Genomic DNA, 13,775 nt, shown 5'->3' on the forward strand with positions numbered 1-13,775 from the left:
CAATGTCTTTCAAGTGGTAATAAGCTGCAAACTATAAAAAGTCATCGAAAATTCATCTAGCTGTTTCAGAATGACAGCTGTTTGTCTTGGCAAAGAGGATGAGGATTTTGGCTAGTAAGCAGAGAAGGAGGAGACAGAGGATATTTAGGGTGAGGGTTACCCTGTTTGAACATGCTGAGGAGATGATTTATGAGAAGAATTAACTGAGCAGTGAGGTAATTTTAGATTTAATTGCTGAGTTACAGCCTCGCCTACAAACTCTAACAGTCAAAAGCAATGCAATTCCACCACATGTGCAGGTATTGTGTTGTTTACACCTTTTAGCTTCTGGCAATTACCAGGGAGTTATAGCAGTGGCAGCGGGAGGGCCACCAAGTGTATTTCCTATGTATTTTCACAGGTTTTTGGAAATTATGGTGGGCAAATTGAACCCATTTGTTTTTTTCTATACACTCCCCAAGATATACAACACACAAAATAAATGTTTTATGGGGTAGCACAGTTTTCAAACGTTATTGGTTGTGTTGATGGTTCACATATTTCCATATGTTCCCCCTCTGCAAGTGAATTCATTTATAGAAACAGGAAACGCACCCATTCACTCAATGTTTAGGTAGAATGTGATGCCTCATGCATCATAACTGACCTGACTGATTCCCAGGCAGCACACAACTCCTTTATGTTCTGCCACAGTGGAATAAATCAATTAATCAATCAGTAGACCTTTAGAGTGCTTCTTGTCACCCATGAGGGTATCCAAGCGCTGTCAGGCCCCTGTTGGTTAGCCAAACAGTCAAGGCCTTTCGGAACTTTGGTAGAGATGGGGAGGTTCAGAGATGAAAGGGTAGGTTGGTCCATGTCCTCACTGCTAGGTAGAAGAAGTGGCCTCCGCATCTGCTATGTCAGATGCCGGGGTGAAAGTTAGAGAAAGGAAAACAGGGCAGAGGTGTTTGATGGGCTGATGGAAGTTCAGGCAGTGGTTCAAGTATTCTTGTCCACAGTTGTGTAGGGCCTTGTATGTGTGGGTCAGGAGCTTGAACTGGCATCTTTTCTGTACAGGTAGTTTCCTGAGGTAGGTGGTGATGTGGGTTCATCTAGGGAGATCCATGACGATCTGGGTGCAGCATTTTGTATGGTCTGTAGTCAGAGGAGAACGTGAGTGCGATCCCTGTGCAGAGAGCATTGCTGTAGTCCAGTTGACTGGAAATAAGTGCCAGGGTGATGGTGCATCTTGAGTTCTGAGGTAGCAATTTCCTTATTTTACGAAGCATGCAGAGGATGAAGTAGAAGGAGGAGGATACAGAGTTGACCTGAGTCATCACGATTAACTTGTTGTCCAGAATGATGCCTAGATTCCTTGCATGGTCCCTGGGGGTAGAAGTAGGCCTGAGTTATGGGGGCCACAAGGATGCTTCTCATGGGGAGCCTTTGTTTCCAAAGATCAGTGCCTCCGTCTTTGTGTGGTGAGCTTCTGGCAGTTGTTCTTCATCCTGTTGGCAACGTCTGTCATGCAGTTGAGGATAAGTTTTGTGTCGTTAGCATAGGATATGATTTTGAGTTCATGGGTTCTGACGATGCTGGCCAATGGTGTTATATAAGTGATGAAGAAGGTGAGGCTGAGCAAGGATCTTTGGGGTACTCCAGAGATGATTTCCTTGGGTTCTGGGGTGAAGGTGGACTTTTTCCATTCTTCTGGTGAGGAAAGAGGCAATCCACCTGAGAGTGACTCCTTGGATGCCTATGTTGTGCAGCCTTGTGATGAGTGTGTGGTAGAGGACTGTATTGAAGGCTGTTGAGAGGTCTAGGAGGATCAGAGCTGCAGTCTCTCCTTGGTCGAGCAGGGCTCAGATGTTGTTGGTAGCCGGACTTGGAGGAGTCGAGTAGGAGATTCTGTTCCAGATGTGAGGAGAGTTGTGGGTTTTTCTAATACTTTGGCCAGAAGCAAGGAGACTGATCAGTTGTTGTTGATTTCACCAGGGGTCTTCCGATGGTTTCTTTAGTAAGGTGTTGACTTCTGCATGTTTCTAGTCCTCTGAGAAGGTGGCAGTTACAATTGAGGGGTTGAACCAGATGGTGAGTGTGTGAACGATTCTGATTTCGCCTGGGTTGAAGATGTGGTGAGGGCATTGATTGGTTGCGGCCCCTGAGTGGACCAAATTCATGATGGAGGCAATGTCCTGTGGGCAAAGCTGGTTCCATTCAGTTATTCGGATGACTGTGGTGGTAGCAGGGCTGTTGTGTTGCTTGAAGAAGTCGGAGGCATGGGGCTGGGGTTTGAAGTTTCTGTAGATGTTGGTGATCGTGTTGTGGAAGAAATTTTCAAGTTTGTCGCAGAGTTCCTGTGAGGGGGTAATGTTGTTTGTTGCAGCTGAGGGGGGTGGAGAATTCTTTGAGAATGTTGAAGAGTTCTTTGCTGCTATTGGACTTTGAGTTGATGCGTGAGGCTGAGGTCTTTTCTCACTCTTGAAGGCGTTTTTACCAGTCATGTCCTTGCTGATGTGCATTATACAATTTTGAGCGAAGATAATATTGGCCCTGCTCTAAGCTCCTACCTACTGGACCGGTGCCACCCAGGTTGATAATGAACATAAATTCAAAAGCTGTTTGTAGGGAGCTTTGTTCAAAAGGTTTCAACACAAAAGATAAACCACCTCTGTCCACAACTAAAACTCGATTAACATTTATTTAAAAATTAAAAAAATATCCATATCTGAGATGCGTACAAATCCAGAGTTCCAATAATTTCTAACACAACTATTAAATCACTCAAGTTCACTATAAATGTTCAATTCTATTCAGACTACTTTGTATTGATCAAAATAACATTTTCAACCTTCCTTTTTTGTCCACTTCGTGTTGAATAAACATTTTCAGCCAACACATGTCGCAGCAATTCATGTTGCTTCTTCAGGGCTGAAATTTAAAGAAATAACAATAGTTTTATACGCAATATTTCAAACAGCACTGTATCATCATTGTATATTCCTTACAGTCCAAAATGATCCTTTAACCACTGTCAAAATTATTTCTGTGGTGAAGACCCATCATGCTTATTTCCAACAAATCCACTGTGCCTCAACATTATCAAACAATGAATATTTTATCAAACTGTATTCACCCACTTTCTCCAAAAATGTAATGTACATAACATTATTTACAAAAACAATTTGTGTTGGAGGATCCCTCACACTAGAAAATATTTTGACTTGCTTCTCTAAAGAACTGTGCCTACTCACCTCATAGTAAAAGAAACACTGAATGCTGAGGGCACGTCATCCGTTAAAAGTAATCCAAATGTCACCAGTATTGGTCCGTTACTCAGATCACATGTTCACCTGAACTTATTCTAAGATTTTGTCTCGTAGTTTCCCCGTATACAGATAAAGGGGGTGATTCAGATTCTGGCGGGCGGCGGAGGCCGCCCGCCAGAATTCCGCCCCCAAAATACCGCGCCGCGGTCAAAAGACCGCAGCGGGTATTTCAAGTTTTCCCCTGGGCTGGCGGGCGGCCGCCAAAAGGCCGCCCGCCAGCCCAGGGGAAAACGACCTTCCCACAAGGATGCCGGCTCGTAATCGACCCGGCGGAGTGGGAAGGTGCGACGGGTGCATTTGCACCCGTCGCGTATTTCACTGTCTGCCAAGCAGACAGTGAAATACTTGTAGGGGCCCTCTTACGGGGGCCCCTGCAGTGCCCATGCCAGTGGCATGGGCACTGCAGGGGCCCCCAGGGGCCCCGCGACCCCCCCTACCGCCATCCGGTTCCCGGCGGGCGGACCGCCGGGAACTGGATGGCGGTAGGGGGGGTCGGAATCCCCTCGGCGGCGCAGCTAGCTGCGCCGCCTTGGAGGATTCAACAGGGCAGCGGTACACTGGCGGGAGACCGCCAGTGTTGCCGGTCTGACCGCGGCTTTACCGCCGCGGTCAGAATGCCCTGCGGGGCACCGCCGGCCTGTCGGCGGTGCTCCCGCCGACCCTGGCCCGGCGGTCTAAGACCGCCGGGGTCAGAATCACCCCCAAAGTCTCATCTTCAACATGATTAAGCTTCATTATCCACTACTGCACATATTGGATTATTCTAAACCAAATATATTCCACAAACTAAAAATCTTAACAGTGATTAATCTTATATGAATAAGATACAGTCATGTTTCCTCATCAGCTGTCCCATACACTACATACACAATCTTCAGTGTGGTACCAAACTTACCAGCCTTTGTTGGTCATGCATATTTTCAAAGAAATCAGCACGTAAAAATGTCTTTTTGGAGCGCTCATTAAGCAAGTATCCAAATCATCAAAATCTATAGGGGCAAGAGAAAAATATCTTGTCCGTTTTCAAATATAATAAAATAATATCAATCTACTTCTAAAAAAGCACAAATCCTAACAAACTTTTGTTAAAGACATGACAAACTAATATGATTATTAGGCCCAAACACCAGTTTGATGGTGTGCTATCTCCTTTCCAGTTGTTTCCAGTGATGTTTAGCAGTTCAGAGATCTTCAGTGTACCAGCTAGCCTGCTTGCTGGACCCTCTGTGGTTGTTGTCGCCGATGCTGTTGGTGCAGTTGGTGATCCAGTTGTTGAAGTGTCATCTGTTCTGGTCTAGGATGGAGGAGATGGGATAGGTGGTGTTTTGATAGTGTTAATCCATGTGTCTTTGCTCCAGCTGTGGTGGGGGGGCGTTGGGCAGACTGGAGGCAGAGTTCTGTGAGCTGGTGATGTTGAAGTGGGTGATGGAGTGCTTGGTGCAGGTGAGTTTCGTTGTGTAGCTGTACCTGATGCAGTAGCTGGAGGTGAAGATGGGATCTAGCATGTTGCCTGCGGTGTGTGTGGGGTGGAGGGCGAGTTGGGTGAGTCTGATCTTGTTCATGATGTCAAGGAGGTTGGTAGTGTTGATTTAATTGTGATAATTGAGAAAAGTTTAGCTGTTGGAGGTGAAGAGGGCAATGAAGTTGGTGATGAAGTTGCAGAAGGCTGGATGTGGTCCTGGAGGACAGTAGGGGAGGCTGCCCCTGATGGTGGTTTTGCAGTCTATTTTTAGTTGGAAGTTGAGTTGTTCCTTGGCTGGGGTGATGTCATTTGTGGTGGTGCATTGGATGGATTCCTTGTTTATCATGGTGATCTCTCCGCCAGGCTTGTTGATGCTGTCACAGTCAGTGGTCTTGCATCCTTTCGAGGTTTGCGGTGGTGATATTGGGTGCAGAAGTGGGGTTGTGCCTGATCTGTGAGAAAGGGGACACTGAGTATGAGGGTGAAGATGAGGTCCCAAATCAAGAGGGTGTGTTTGCATAGTGAGCGTGTGTTGGTGTTTTTGTTCAGGTGGTGTCTGTGGTGTGTTCCAGGTGGAGCTGGTTGGTGGGCGGGTGTGTGTGCTGTGGCAGGTGAAGTGGTAGTGGATGTAGGTGAAAGGTCCTAGCGTGGGTCGGCGAAGTCGCAGTGTTTGTTGCAGCATCCAGGGTTGAAGGTGTAGAGGTCTGTGATGGTGTATCAGCGAGGGGCAGGAGGGCCAGGGGTTGTGGCTCTAGGCATGGTGCAGGCACCGACGGGCTAAGGTGTGCCAGCTGCACACGCCCACTGCGTGGTCGCACTGCAGCCTACATTAAGTAGGTCCTTGGGTGAGCTGGGCTTCTGTTGGCGGGAAGAATGGTGAGCGGAAAAAACATCTGTCTTAGGGTAAATTTGGCAATGTCTTTTACTTGGTAACACAATTACAAACTCAATTCATACATTGTTAAATAGCATGTTTCTAAAATGATTTTTTCTCCTTCTTATGCTATTTAAGGAGTCACTGCATATGCCTTGCGCCCTTGGATACTGACACCATACTTCAATCCAAGATCCAGAAGTGAAAGGCAATACAACAGGGCACATACAGCAACATGATCCATAAATGAACTGACTTTTGGAATACTGACATCACCTTTTAGATGCCTACATAAGACTGGTGAAGCACTACTCTACATACCAGAGACCTGTTTCAAAATCATTGCCCCATGTGCTCTTCTTCACAACATAGCCATGAGGAAGGGCCATCACAACATTAACACAGAGCCAGAATCAGACTCAGATAACAAACCACCATCACTACAGAATCAGCAGGTGCAGTCGACAATTATGTCAAATTGAATTCTGGCCACTTTAGTGGCAGTTGCCATACTTTGACCCAACTGGTCCACTGACTTTCCAGAGACACCGGGACTGAGACAGGTTTCTGCCTGCCTCAGGAAACATGTAAATGACTCCCAGGCCAGGAACAAAGCCTGTTGCCGCACTGTAGGTGTTACCACCTTCCACAGAATGGGCAGCAAAGGATGTTAGCCCAAAAAGCAGGCATCAAAGGTGACGACAGCTTTGAAGGGCCGCTGTGACAACACTGCAGCGCAGGAAGACATTTGTTTCCGATAGACAGGGTAGAACTAGGTCCAAGGAAAGGAAAAGCAGTTCCAGAACCAGTTTTCTGTGGGTGTGCAGCCCAGGGTTGCCACACCCCCGGGAGTGTACTTCCAAAGTCCTCACACTCAAAGCAGACTTGAGCCCTGTTGTTTGTGGCGTGCAAGATGCACTCTGGGATAGCCAGAAGCCACACATCACCAGAACTGTGTTACCAGGTGAGAGGGGACCTACTAGCCCATTGGCTTAAGATTGTGTTGTCCCCTTGGGGCATTCTACTGGGATGTAAAGGGCATCCCTGACACCAAGACTTCAGTACTTAATGGATTTGGACCCAAGGGTCAGAAGAGGATCACTTTGCACCCCCTGGAAGCAAACAAAAAGAGGCTGCGATGCCGGAGGGACTACACCTTCTGCACTTTGTGCTTGCAGGGTTTGGAACCTGTTCTGCATGCCTGGTTTAGGGAAAAGTTGATTCCCAGCCCCAGTCCAAAGCAGAGACTCCAAGGGTCAGTTGGCAGGACCCCTAGACAGCACTGGGGTCATTAAAGCTGGAAGAGGCCAAACCGCATCTCAGGTAGCCACCACAGTTGTTTTGACACTACTGGGTGCCGGGCACTTCGACAAACAATTTGAAAATAGCCAGAAGTTGCACCTGAGTCTGCTGAATCCACGGGTGGTGGTTGTGACCAGATTCATCCACCTCAAAGGACACTATCCCCTAACAAAGGTTTGCCCTCGGACCGTTGTGTTGCAAGAACAAAAGGTCTGCATCAGCAGCCCTTTGACCATGGCAAAGAGGACTTGGTAGGACACCGAGATCCATGGCCAGAGTTGCCCTACTCATCTGTTGTCTGAGGACTTGATCGGACTTCACCCCCTTGGACCGCACAGCACCTGGAGCATCCATTGAGCATCTTTAGGTCTAAGGGGGTCATTACAACCCTGGCGGACGGTGTTAAAGGTGCGGTAATACCGCAAACAGGCTGGCAGACAAAAAAAGGGAATCATGACTCTGGCGGAAACCGCCAACAAAGACAGCCACTTTAACACACCGCCCGCCACAGCGGTACAGACAAGCAGCGCGGCGGTTACCGCCAACAGACAGGCGGGAGACAATGTACCGCCCACACTATTACAACCCGCCAATCCACCACCTTTTCCGGGGCGGATGCACCGCGGATAAAAACACGGCGGAAACAGCTTTTGCTATGGGAAAACGCTCACCTGAACACATCCCACGAGGAAGGAGGACACCATGGAGCCGGAATTACAAATCCTACCTGCCCTTGTTTTTCTGCTCCTTTACGACCAACAGCTACGTAGGCGCAGAAGATACCGGTGAGTACTGCACCTACGAAACGGGTGAGGGGGAAGGCAAAAGTTAGGGGGACACCCACCAAACACCCCCAGCCCCACCCTCGCATATCACAACATACACACCAATGCAGTCACAAAAATCACAGTAACAACCCACAATCCACCCGGAAGAATGCAAAGACAATGCGAAATTCGGGCAAACATTGAAATGTGCCAAAATACATGTCATACAAAAATATACAGATATATATATCTCAAAATCACTCTTATTTACACATACAATCCGAGAAGTAGTGCAGATATGTACACAACAATGTCCGTGCACCAACAGTCCAAAAATGCATGGGCGAGGCCCACAATAGATACCTGACCAAAATCGGAGAGAACACTGCCGGGGCATCAGATAGAAACACTACAGGCACCTCAGGGGGAAGGGAAAGGGGGGCACCTCAGCCAGATGAATGCAAAGCCAGATCCACGACGGGGCTCCATGCCCATTGATGTATCCTGGGGAGTGCAAAGCCACAGTCTCTCAGTTCACTAGAGTGGGTGGTTTGCCCACTGTGCCATCCTGGGGAGTGCAAAGCCACAGTCTCTCAAGTCTCTACAGTGGGTGGGTTGCCCACTGTGCCATCCTGGGGAGTGCAAAGCCACAGTCTCTCAAGTAGATGCAGGTCTCCACTGGTTCTGGAGGGGGACAGGTGCCCAGACTGGATGAGTCTCCACGTGAAAGTACCTGTCCTGTCACTGTCCCAGCTGGGATAAGGATGCCTGATGTGGTGGTCCATTCATTCCTACATGGTGCATGCCCTGTTCAGCGGTGCTTTGCCATGGCGGTCTTTGCCCTGTTCAGCGGTGCTGTCACATGGCGGTCTTTGCCCTGTTCAGCAGTGCTTTGCCATGGCGGTCTTTGCCCTGTTCAGCAGTGCTTTGCCATGGCGGTCTTTGCCCTGTTCAGCGGTGCTTTGCCATGGCGGTCTTTGCCCTGTTCAGCGGTGCTTTGACATGGCGTTTCAGGACTGTTCAGTGGTGCTTTGCCATGGCGGTCTTTGCCCTGTTCAGCGGTGCTTTGACATGGCAGTTCTGATACGGACATTGGTGTGTGACATGACGATCTCTACACTGGGCATTGGTGTGTGGCATGACAATCTCTACACTGGGCATTGGTGTGTGGCATGACGATCTCTACACTGGGCATTGGTGTGTGGCATGACGATCTCTACACTGGGCATTGGTGTGTGGCATGACGATCTCTACAATGGGCATTGGTGTGTGGCATGACGATCTCTACAATGGGCATTGGTGTGTGGCATGACGTTCCATCATTGCCCAGCGGGGCTGTGGCATCCTGGCCCCTCATGGGCTGTGACTCCGGCGGTGGTCTCTGGACCAGTGACGATACTTGTGCCCTCCTGGGCTGTGACTCCGGCGGTGGTCTCTGGACCAGTGACGATACTTGTGCCCTCCTGGGCTGTGACTCCGGCGGTGATCTCTGGACCAGTGACGATACTTGTGCCCTCCTGGGCTGTGACTCCGGCGGTGGTCTCTGGACCAGTGACGATACTTGGGCCCTCCTGGGCTGTGACTCCGGCGGTGGTCTCTGGACCAGTGACAATACTTGGGCCCTCCTGGGCTGTGACTCTGGCGGTGGTCTCTGGACCAGTGACGACGGTGCTGGCGGTTGTGTCTGGACCGCTGGAAATGATGGCACACTTCTCCGCCGTGACACTCACAACAGGCTGGGCAGACTTCCTCTGGACCTTCCCCACCTTTGTTGGAGTTACAGCTGACTCACCAATCGCCTTCGATCCCATGTCATTTGTTGTTCCACCAGGAGTCTTAAGACGGTCCCGTCGTCCACTCTCCATTTTCAGAGCCTTTACAGGGGGTGGGCTGCCAGTGCCTTGGCTCCGGGTCCTACTGCCTGCCCTGGTGGCCGGTGCACTCCAAAAACCTGGAACACGCACAACTGGTACTGGAGGCTTTTTGGCTGAGGCGCTACGACGGGACTGATGAATTGGAGGAGGGGTGGGGCAAAAAGGTCAATTTGACAGAGGGACAGTTTCTGACGAACACTGGGATGGTTAGCTGGAGGGGGTCTGGGAGTGGAGGAAGAGGAGGTGGTTGTAGGAGGTGTCACTTTAGGTGTTTTGGGTGCAGGTGCAGGTACTGGAGGCTGTCGTGAGGTGGATGGATGTTGGGTGAGTGATTGCCGGCGTTTGTCTACTTTGGGAGGGGGCGTCACAGACACACTGGGAGAGGACACAGGGGACGTGTAAATGGCAGTGGAGGTGGTGAGTGCAGGTGAGCGGCTTGTGATGCTGGGTGTCCTGGTGCGAGTCCTAGTGCCTGTAGATGTGGTGCATGCAGGTGTGTGTGTAGATGAGACTGGGAGGGAGGAGGGAGAAGAGGAGGAGGGGGACACAGTGGAGACAGTGGATGTTGCTGTGTCTGTATGTGGGTGAGGCTTGCGTGAGTGCCTGTGGTGTGTGTGGTGCCTATGTTTGCTTGAGCTACTTGTGTGTGTTGACTTGTGTGCATGCTGGTCTGTAGGTGTGCTTGGGATGGGCTGGGGTACAGGAGATTGGGTCTGGGTGGAGGAAGTTGGAGGGGGGAGGCTAGACACAGAGACAATGGCTGCCATCAGTGCTGAGGCCAGAGATTGCAGGGTTCGCTGAAGGACAGCCTGACCAGAATGAATGCCCTCCAGGAACGCATTACCGTGTTGCAACTTCCTTTCTACACCCTGGATGGCATTCACAATGGTAGACTGCCCAACAGTGAGTGACTTGAGGAGGTCAATGGCCTCCTCACTGAGGGCAGCAGGGGTGACTGGGGCAGAGCCTGAGGTGCCTGGGGCGAAGGTGATGCCCACCCTCCTGGGTGAGCGGGCACGGGGCGAACGCTGAGGAACTGCTGGGAGGGCAGTGCTGGTAGGGGGGGTGGCGGCTGTACCTGTAGAAGTGGGGCGCACAGGTGGTGCCGCCACCACAGGGGAGCTCCCATCGGCGGACGAGTCTGTGTCGCTGGTTGGTGATCCGGTGGCCGACGTGAAGCTCCCCTCGCCCTCCGTCCCACTGGTGCATTCAGAGTCTGTGGTGTGGCCCTCCAGGGCCATGTGGGATGCAGCTCCCTCGTGCTCCGGTGCCACTGTACCTCCGCCTGATGATGCTGATGTACAAAAGGACAGGGAGAGCAGGAAAAGGGGGGGAGACAGAACAAAGAGAGTTTTAGTGCATGGCATGCTGCTACTGTTGCTGGACAAGACAGACGCAGCAGCCCCCTGCATTACGCCGTGCTCCTGACCTCTGCACATGCAATTTCTGGGACATGGCCTACATGGCAATGGTGGAAATCTACGCACCTGGATGCCACAGAGGCAACTATACCTCAACTTGGCACTCTGCTGAGTTGGGGTTGAGTGCCACATGGCCTACATTACGGAGGGGCCTTGCCTACCTAACTCGCCCTGGCCTAGGGACACCCACAGCCCACCTCCCCCACCCAGACCCCTCCACTGCACGCAAAGTCCTCTGAATGAGGTTGTACTCACCCTCTTGTGTCTGCTGTGATGTCCTCAAGCGCCCATCCAACTCCGGGTAGGCCACCGCCAGGATCTGGAACATCAGGGGGGTCATGGTGCGAGGAACACCCCTCCCACGTTGGGAGGCCATCCCCAGCTGAGCCTCCGCCGTCTTCTTGCTGCAGCGGCGAATGTCCTCCCATCTCTTACGGCAGTGGGTGCCCCGTCTCTGGTGGGCCCCCAGGGTCCGGACCTCCTTGGCGATGGCACGCCAAATGTCCCTCTTCTGGTGGGCGCTGACCTACATGACATGCACAAGGAAAGAGGAACAGTCATTACCAACTGCACCGTCAATTTGAGTGGCCCCCTCCCTACTCTGGCCATGTGGCCCATTCATTCCCATGCATAACTGTTCTATGTACTCTGCCCCCTTCCCTCTTCCACCCAGCCCTCTCCACCCAGGCCTAGCCCATACAACGTGCTCCCTGTGTACTAACCTGTTGGTCTGGAGGACCGTAGAGTAGCGTGTACTGGGAGAAGACCCCATCCACAAGTTTCTCCAACTCCTGTGCAGTGAAGGCAGGGGCCCTTTCCCCAGACGCAGCAGCCATCGTCGCTTCCAGACCGAGGTCACAGCAGCACTAGCAGTGTAGGTCCTCTCCTGTCGAAGGTCAGGTATCTATTGAGTGAACAGATAGAAAATGGCAGTGACGTCTGCGGCGGTGACGTCCGCGGCGGTGACGTCCGCGGCGGTGCGCATCATCACCGCCGGCGCACCTGTTCATTGGCTCCTGGGACCTATAGGGTCCAATGTTAACCAATGCAGCATTGCGCCGCGGTCTACGACCGCCTACCGCAACGGTGTGCAACGCCAGCGCAGTTACCCCACAATCCCATTGTCCCAGTTTAGAGGTCAGGCAGCCGCCATTTCAGGGGCCCACATGGCTTCATTTATTACTGCGTCACGCATAGCTAGGCCTATACTCAACACACATACAGGAAGGGTTTTTTGTCTGGTGTAGTCTTGTGTGTAACTGTGGGTACATACCTGGAGGAATAGTTACTGGTTCTTCGCTATTGTCATTCTTAGGCACCGTCAGCTGGGACATATGAGAAGATGGCGGAATCCTCCGGTGTACCGACCGCTGGTGGACCTGTTGACAATGGAAGAAAGACATATCATCGTCACCTACCGGTTTGACCGCGCCACAATCCAGGAACTATGTACCCAGTTGGAGCCAGACCTGATGTCACCAATCCGCCATCCGACTGGAATCCCTCCTGACGTGCAGGTGCTGTCAGTGCTCCATTTCCTTGCAAGTGGGTCATTTCAGACAACAGTGGCCATGGCATCAGGGATGTCCCAGCCTATGTTTTCCAACGTGCTGTCCAGAGTGTTGTCTGCCCTGCTGAAACACGTAAGGAGATACATCATTTTCCCTGAGGTGGAGGATTTGCCTACAGTGAAAGGTGACTTCTATGCCCTTGGACATATCCCGAACGTCATAGGTGCCATTGATGGGACCCATGTAGCTCTGGTCCCCCCCCGCAGGAGTGAACAGGTGTACAGGAACAGGAAGAATTATCATTCCATGAATGTCCAGATGGTCTGTTTGGCAGACCAGTACATCTCGCAGGTAAATGCAATGTTCCCTGGCTCTGTGCATGACGCCTACATCCTGCGGAATAGCAGCATCCCTGATATGATGGGTCAACTCCAGAGGCACCGTGTATGGCTATTGGGGCACTCTGGTTACCCCAACCTTTCCTGGCTATTGACCCCAGTGAGGAATCCCAGGACCAGGGCAGAGGAACGGTACAATGATGCCCATGGGCGGACTAGGAGGGTAATCGAACGCACCTTCGGCCTTCTTAAGGCCAGGTTCAGGTGCCTCCATATGACAGGTGGATCCCTATTCTACTCACCGAAGAAGGTGTGCAACATCATCATCGCCTGCTCCATGCTCCATAATTTGGCATTGCGACGCATTGTGCCTTTTCTGCAGGAGGATGATCCAGATGACGGTGTTGTGGCAGCTGTGGAGCCTGTGGATCCAGTGGACAGTGATGAGGATGAAGCTGAGGATGAAGAAAACGACAACAGGGAGTCAGTCATACAGCAATATTTCCAGTGACACACAGGTGAGAACATTTTCTGGTTTAACATTACATTAACTTTCACACGTCTACCTCTATCCTGTACCTACATTTCACTCACTATTTGTTAATTGAGTTGTACCCTTCCATTTCAGTTTCACAAGTGTGGTAACCTACGTGTCAACTGCTTGCATCCTTCAAGGGCTTGTGATGTGTGACATTGGTATGTTAGCCTTACAATGGGTAACCCATTATGACACTGTAATTGATAATACAAAGTTCCAAATCATAGACTGACTCAAGATTTTTTTGGCTTTCAAGGGTGTTTATTTAAGTGCTACAAAAATCAAGGAAGGTTGTAAAATGGGGATGGGTGATGGTGGAGGAATGTCCATGGCAGAGTCCAGTCTATTAGTCTCACAGGTGCACTGCCCATCTGGGC

The sequence above is a fragment of the Pleurodeles waltl genome, chromosome 7 (genome assembly GCF_031143425.1).
Source record: "Pleurodeles waltl isolate 20211129_DDA chromosome 7, aPleWal1.hap1.20221129, whole genome shotgun sequence".
Taxonomy (NCBI): Eukaryota; Metazoa; Chordata; class Amphibia; order Caudata; family Salamandridae; genus Pleurodeles; species Pleurodeles waltl.